The sequence below is a fragment of the Syngnathus acus genome, chromosome 10, assembly GCF_901709675.1.
Source record: "Syngnathus acus chromosome 10, fSynAcu1.2, whole genome shotgun sequence".
NCBI lineage: Eukaryota > Metazoa > Chordata > Actinopteri > Syngnathiformes > Syngnathidae > Syngnathus > Syngnathus acus.
In genome coordinates this window covers 8,860,152-8,867,820 of record NC_051095.1, presented here as the reverse complement: position 1 = coordinate 8,867,820, position 7,669 = coordinate 8,860,152, and the positions used below count along the sequence as shown (strand labels likewise).

Here is a 7,669-nt window from a genome sequence, read left to right as displayed (position 1 = left end):
AGGAGTTTTTATTTTTTACGTGACGGCCCTATTTATTTTGTTTTATTAAAACCTTAAATACACCGCAAGCTATTACACGGAAATAGTTCATCATCATTTTATTCTCACTAACCTTACAACATTATTGCAAAAAAAAGCTTATTAACAATTTCATTCAGAAAGAAATCCCAAACGCCAGCAGAGCAGGAGCAGCAAAGAAGCTACGCAGGCACCGGCCGGAACCGGCAGGTTGCTTGCGGACTGGGGTATCACAAAGGCTGGCAGATCGACGGGCAGATGTGCAGGAGCTGTGACAGCGTGCGTCATCGAGGCAAGCTCGTGATCGTGGCAGGCAGAAGGTCGGGCCAAACAGAGTCCAGAACAGACCGTGCAAACAGGACGTGAGGCAAAGACATGGTTAGGAACAGGCCAGGGAGCGATCAGGAATGGATGAGCAAACAAACGGGCAAAGTGGGCAACGGGAGTCAGTTGGAGAGCGGACAGTGAGCGTACGGGTAGCATCACAAGTCCAGGGTTTAAGTAGAGAAGTTAACAAGTCAGGAGCAGCTGACGGTGATGATTGTTGTTGACGGTGGGGCGTGGCTGCAGACGTGAGTGACTTTTTAGTGGAGAGCTGCGATTAGGTTCCACAGGAAAAAAAAAAAAAAAAGTGCATTATTGTACTCCGGCCAACACTTGGGTAGTTTATCTGACAAGTCATGGGCGGAGAAACTTGCCTAAGGGGATCACGTAAATTAAAAGCATAAAACAATGTAACAAAAAACAAAACACTTCCCTCACACACATTTTCAGGCCCAGCAATTGGTATTTATAGTAGTATTTGTATTTATATCGTATTTAAACATTTCATTTTCATAATGTCCCCTTTTAATATAGTGAAAAAAAAAGGCTTTTTGATTTTCTTCACTACTTTGGCGAGGTCATTCCCTTGGGCAGAATTTACGACGACTTTAAAGTGTGCAACTCATCATATTTTTTTCCACCCCTCAGTGTCCCGCTGTCTTGTGTTAAAAGCCTCTGGCTGAAGTCGGACCGGCTCCCTCTCCGACTGCGGGCTCGTGATGAAAGCCAGACCGAAGGTGACGTCCCGCTTATCTTTCTGCGTGTTTCCACTCCAAACATGTAAAAAGATAGACACTAACCATCTCTCTCGTCGTTTCTTTCCCCAGGATGTGAGTCACGTTAGAAAAAGTTACCGGCCGACAGGTAGAATTTTTCTCACACGGCTGGAGCCAAGAACCTTTAATTGCTTTACCTTCTCTCTTTATTAGTGTTAGAGCTCATTTTTCATGCAGCTGGAGGCAGCCCCGTTGTGGCTTTGAGTGCAGAGTGTGCGCTACTGCCACCTGCTGGTCTACTGGTTAGATTAACTTCTGGAAACCTATGAAAATAAAAGGAATTCCCTATTTCCCTTGAGGAACATCATCATATTTCAACACAAAATCAACACTTGATGTGTAAAATTTGTTGTTCTGGCAAAGCTGATATGTTTGATGAGAATTCAATTAAACAACACAAACTAGGTGTCGACTGATGTCAACATTTGGGGGTATTTACACAACTGACCCTCATGTAATCGGCAAGTGGCAGCTGAATTATGTCCTTGATGTAATACTTTGATTTACTCCTATATTGACGAAGAACCCCTAAACCCAAATGTGCCTGAAATTGTACAAAACTTACACAAAAGCATTTCAACTGTCATCATCATGCAGTAATAAATGAAATGTCAGCAAAATCCACATTGTTAAAACAAAAGCTACATTTCAAACCCAAAATGTGAGTTATTCCTTTCAATTTGGGCCAAACAATCAACTGGCACGTTTTACAAGATTCTGTCCTGCATTCCAGAAAACGTTAAAAAAACCATCTACTTGAACTTAAGTATAAGACAGTATAAGAATTAGTGGACGTGCATCTAGAACTGCCATCTAGTGCTGATTGGTGATATTACAAGATAAAACTACTGCACATTAACATTTTGGCATATGAGCGGATATTCTAGTTTTCTTTTTTAAATACTTGTTCACATTTTGGATTTTTCCCAGTTTTTCTGTATGTGGAATATTTATCAGTTTTTTTTAAGGGAAAATCAAGGGTCCACTCAGAGAGGCCCCCTAATCAGCAGTTGCCAGTATTAAATTATTCATTAAATACTGAGTAAACTAGCGTCAGTGTTTAGAAAGTAGGGGTTAAAGTTTCAAAGGTATCGTTTTAAAAGCAGCGGTAGGATATAAAATTAGCGTTTCAAAGTAACACACTAAAAAGTAGCTACTATATCCTATTTGACATTGCTTCCTGTTGTCGTTTGTGTCACAACTGATGTCAAAGAGCAGTAATCAGCCTACAAATTCTTCTCCTCTGGTGGTGTTTTCATTGCAAAGTCAGAGGATGACCACAGAGTTGTTTCTGTTTGACTAACCCTTGTTTTGCAGCCTTGTTTATTTTTCCTGAGGGTTGGCGACCAGAAGCAAAGCAATGCACTGCGTAAACCGACCAACCCCGGAGGCATCTGCGGTTTCTGGACGGACGCTTGCGGTCGGACGCTTGGACCCGAAACGACCTGGGAGGACGTAGTGTGATAACCTTGGACTAAGCCGGCTGGAATCCCAGACCGCGTTTATTTGTTTGTGGCCGGCGATAAAATGCTTATCATTAGGGTTCATTGATTCTTGATGTGAGCCCTGGAGCCGAAAAGGGGGGATTTTTGGAAGTGAAATATGAAACAGATTGCAAAACTGGCAGATAATGACGAGCAGCTATTTGAGATATTGCTATTAGTTGATGACATAAGGATTTTTCCCATCAGTGTTAAGGGAGTGAGACTGAGGGGTCAAACTTGTTTGCAATGCGGGGGCCACCTCACTGCTATGGTTGAGTCGCAATTAATGGAACTCCCATTTTCTGTTCAAGCCTTGTATAAAAAAAACGGACAAATATTTGTAAGTTGTTTTTTGAACAAAAATAGCATGGTATGTTGTCATTTATTGAAAAATATATCTAGCTATCGATCGAGCTATCTTTCTAGCATAATTATTATACTGTCTACACGTTTTGCTGCACCGTTTGTGTTCAAATATCCATTTTAACAAGGCCAGCTTTATTAGCCCATGTTTCTTCTTGTATGTTAGCATAACAGTCAGTTATTAGCCAAGACTAATAACAATGAACACTGGCAGCATGTCATGTTGAAAAACTGTAATATTTCGCATCGCTATTGTCATTTCTTTTGTAAATTACACTCATCTGCCCCAAGACCTTCTCGCTAACTTTAAACTAAATATCATCCCAACACAGACCTGACCATTGAACTCAGGGTAGTAAATTCTCTGCTTGCTAAGGGACCTTGGCGCCACGCTCCCAGAGGACCCCAGCTATGCCTCTAATTACGTATCCTTCTTTAAACAGCAGCTTTTGTGTCGTATAAATTTGTGGGCTTAAAGGGGGGAGCGATGGACTATTTTGGGGGTCTCTTTGGCCCCTTTGTCGCATGGTGTTGAAGAAGGGTGTCTGCGAGCTGTGCTGTGAAACTCAACTAATGACTATGATGAGTTGTTTTTTGGATGGGACACTTTTTACGGGGGTATTTGAAAAAGCAATGTTGCTAACAAAAACAGCAGGCATGTAAAGAGTCTCCAGTAGGCTGAATGTGTGCACTTCACGATAATGTGTGATTTGAATGTTAGATTTAGTGCCGATGAATTTAAAGTTGGTGTTTATTTGAGAGAGGTGTTTGTCTTATGTTGATGTTTGTGTGAGGGTGGTTTTGTTTACATTTTTTAGGCATTTATTATGATTTATTTTAGGCATTTTGTATGATTGCTTGATTGTTTGAGGCAGGTTTGACTTCTGGTGATAACTTTTCATGTTTTGAAAGTTGAATACTTTCAGAGATGCGTGTCAGATCCGAAATAAAGTTGGTCTTTTTTTATTTTTCGTATTTTGATGGTTGATTATCTGAGGGTGCCGTTTGTTTCCACCAAAAGTTTCGAACTAAAACAAACAAAAGAAAATGTTTTCAGCCATACAGAAAAGAGGACTGTAGTTAATAAACACTTGGAGTCACTGCCGCAGACCAGGCTGAATAGTTTACTAGTCAAACCGCTGCTTAATAATTCAAAAGATAGCACATACGGGACTGGGAAGTGTATATCATAAAAAGGATATGAACATTACGTAGCTACTCGTGATACACATCATCGTGTCTGTGGAAATGGAGCGGGATCTTGAACATGAACCCAGTGTGGCTTTATTTGAATGAGCGAGCCTCGTCCGATAAGCAAAACGGCCGGGCTCCTCCAATGGCTTGCCTTTATGAAGCCAAAGTAGTTTAAACGTCAACGCTATTCCACATGACTCTCGCTGGAATTCAGGGTGTTCCCCCCTCCCCTCCCAAACACCATAAAACAATTGTAGGTTGGCAAAGATAAAACACGTTATCTCAGGGAAAATAAGCAGAATTATGGCCGCTGCAGGGATCGGGAACACAAACAATATATCAAATATGTCAGCAGATGTTTTAAAAGAGACATGATGCTTTTCTTACGTAACTAAAAACACTTCCCAGGTGTCTTAACATGTTAGTCAGACTGAGACAGTTTTGAGGGGGTGGTGCTGTGATGATGACAGAGGGCGGAATTTAGATTTTCATTCTTGGAGAGACCAATTAACTACAACAATACAACACTTTCAAAATTCCATATGTCCCCTTTAAAGTAGTGTTACGTAGTGATGCTCACATGACTGCTGCCTGCAGCAGTTCTGCTTGTGACCCCCGCCCAACACTGTAAGAATATTCCTAAAGTGTTGTTTGAGTTGGAAACACTTGGTGTTCTCGCAGGTTTTTTTTTTTTTCACACTTTTTTGTCTAATGAAGTTGGCGAGGACTTTTGGAGTGTGTGGTCAAATTTGCAGGTCGCGTCGCCAGAAAATAGGCTGTGATTTTGGTTTGTCTCCTGTCGGGATACAAGTACAATTAAAAATGCAGACGGATTTGGAAAACATTGGTCCCCATAGGAAATCATGGACTCAGTAATAATCCGTGAAATCAAATCAAGCTCTCAGACACTGGGATGTGGATCAACAGAACTGCTCATATGTTGTCACACACTGAGGGAATAACTTCAAATGAACATACACCAGTTCATTTTGCAAAAATACACGTTGAGAAGCGTGCTGTGTGGCAACCTGAGGCAACAAATTAGAGCTGTAAATATGTAAATATTAAGTATGACAAACAATGCTATAAGTTGGAAGTGGTAATGCAAAATCCACCCAATCTGTTCCACCCAATTGTTGCAGTCCAATGTGTAAATTTTAACACAGCGAGTGTGTGTGTGGGTGGGGGGGGGGGGGTGTTAGTCCAACCATGTGTTCTGCATCAGATGATGGAATTAAACTACCAGTGGTTTCATTAACCCTGGTGGTAAGCTAAAAATCATGTTGAATATTTCAAAACGATTGCACGCTCTCCCAAAATGAAATAAAAAAAAAAATCAGACGTGGTTCCTTCAGGCTCATTTCACGGCTGTTATAACAAATCAGCACCTGGAGAGAAGACGTGGGAGAAGTGTGCACGCATTTGGATGCCAGTCGGGTTTTCTATCCGCATTGACGCCCAAATAAGGAATGTCAATTTAGTTGGGATTTTGCTGCCTTTACTTGCTGACTGACTGTACAGTCGTAAAGGAATTTTGAGCACAAAAAAGTGGCAAGACCCTGAAGAAAAATAAAGACTCGCTCTTTCAGCTCAGCCTAAACATGGCCGAACACATAAATAATGTGAAGTCGGAGCAATGGCGCACGTTTAAATTTGGCCCTGGTAGCCAAAACATAAATGTGAAACCTTCCGGGACCGCAGCTGGGCTTCGACTGTACTGTACTGTACTGCAAATTGCTGTACTAAACTGCATAACTAAGCCATGGCAACATTAAGACAATCAAATGCAAGAGACAATATAATGCTTAGTGTCGATTGTCACTGCATCATACAAGAGTTTCAAATATTCTGTCCCTCTATATAACCTAACCTGCAAACTAAAAGCATACTAACCAACATTAAACCCTAAAGCCTAACCTCAAAAATAAAAAAAACACATTAATAATTAAATTTCAAAAGTATAGAATCATTACACAAAATAATACATTTTCCAAAATTAGTTGTCTGATGTTGGCATCTTTGTAAATCTTCCTATATGGGTCTAAAAAAATCGCAACGTAATATTGACTGGAAATAAAACAAAACACACACACACAAATTATCTTTCAAGTAACCTTCAACGTAATATTTGGTTTCGTCCATAAAAAAATATTCCTACATTAGTAAAAAATCTCAATTATTTAATAAAAGTGCTTTGTTGCAAAGGGTTTTAAAATTAATCATGAATACTATTGATGTCATCTGTAAAGTAACTAAGGCAAACAATTTTAACAAAACGATTACATCATTTTCAACAGTTAATGTACATATTTTCACACAAAGTAACCCAAATGTAATAAAAAATATTCTACATTCCCTAATAAGAAAAACCTATATTGTATATAATATTTAGCTCTCCAAAAGTACACAACACAGTATAACAAGTACTTTTTTGCGAGAAGTACGGTGGCCCCAAAGGTTCCAAAAGGCTGATGAGGGAACAGGTCGAGCTGGCCACTCGCGTTACACAGCTGGCCCGATTTCAAGAGTAAAAGCAGCTTACTTACATACTTGACAAACGAATGCGTTCTCCTTGTGGTCTTACGCCATTGAAAAGCTGAGCCCAGTCGAGGCCTTCCAGACCTTTATTTCCTGCTATTGACCGCAGCTCTGTCGCTTTTCACCGCTCAAACAATAACTTGGCACTAGAACATATGAACGGCGGGCACTGGCAGGTACACACAAAGAAGCCTGACTGAGATTAATACACCAAAAGCACGATGTGTAAGAGTACTTTTGTCCCCTCAGTTGCATGTACAACTGCCAAACACAGTACTTTGCAAAATTCATTCATCTATTAAAAAATTGGTGATTGTTTTTTATTGTCAATATAAGGGTTTTAGTAGCCAGCCGTCAAACGTGGCAATTTTGCATTTGAAGTTTCTACAATTTCTGAACAGTTTGTTGAAGTGTGCAACTTCTTTGCAATAAGAAACAATGGTGTACTTGAAAACTGCATCTCAAGGGACTTTTGGGTAAATAAAGTGGATTGAATATGCGTATTAATGCCCTTTTTGTTTACAGAGACTCCTGCCAATGAGAATTCCACGAGCCAAAGATGAGGAGGAAGGATTGGAGTTCATCTCCTTGTGAACAATAGCAAATATGGTAACTAGAAGTGAGCCTTGCCAATGCGAATGTGATATTTCCTGAGATTTTAATTAAAAACATCCCAATCTACCCCTGAGTGGGTTCTGTCTTGGCTCATGCTCCATATACTGAATAAACATTCTAACAAAAAAAAAAACCTTGACGCCGCTATGATTGTTTGTTTTTACCCAGCAGTGCCAACAGAATGGCTACATCCTATTACAATTTAATGCTAAATGTAGTATATCAAATGTACATAGAAAGTAATAGTGACATAATAAGTAAATTTGCTACACTTTGCAGAAATCCACCCATTTATTTATTTTCTACCACCTATTGCTGGGTGCAGCAACTGGAAGCAGAAAAGTCCAGATTCTCCCT

At 40.0% G+C, this 7,669-nt stretch overlaps 1 long non-coding RNA gene across 1 annotated transcript; it reads left to right on the top strand.

Annotated features, from left to right (window-relative positions):
- The first annotated feature begins 983 nt into the window (after positions 1-983).
- Positions 984-3,839, top strand: LOC119128985. Its single transcript, XR_005099113.1, has 3 exons — positions 984-1,079; positions 1,170-1,206; positions 2,436-3,839. It is a non-coding gene; the product is annotated as an uncharacterized LOC119128985 (long non-coding RNA).
- Positions 3,840-7,669: the final 3,830 nt, after the last annotated feature.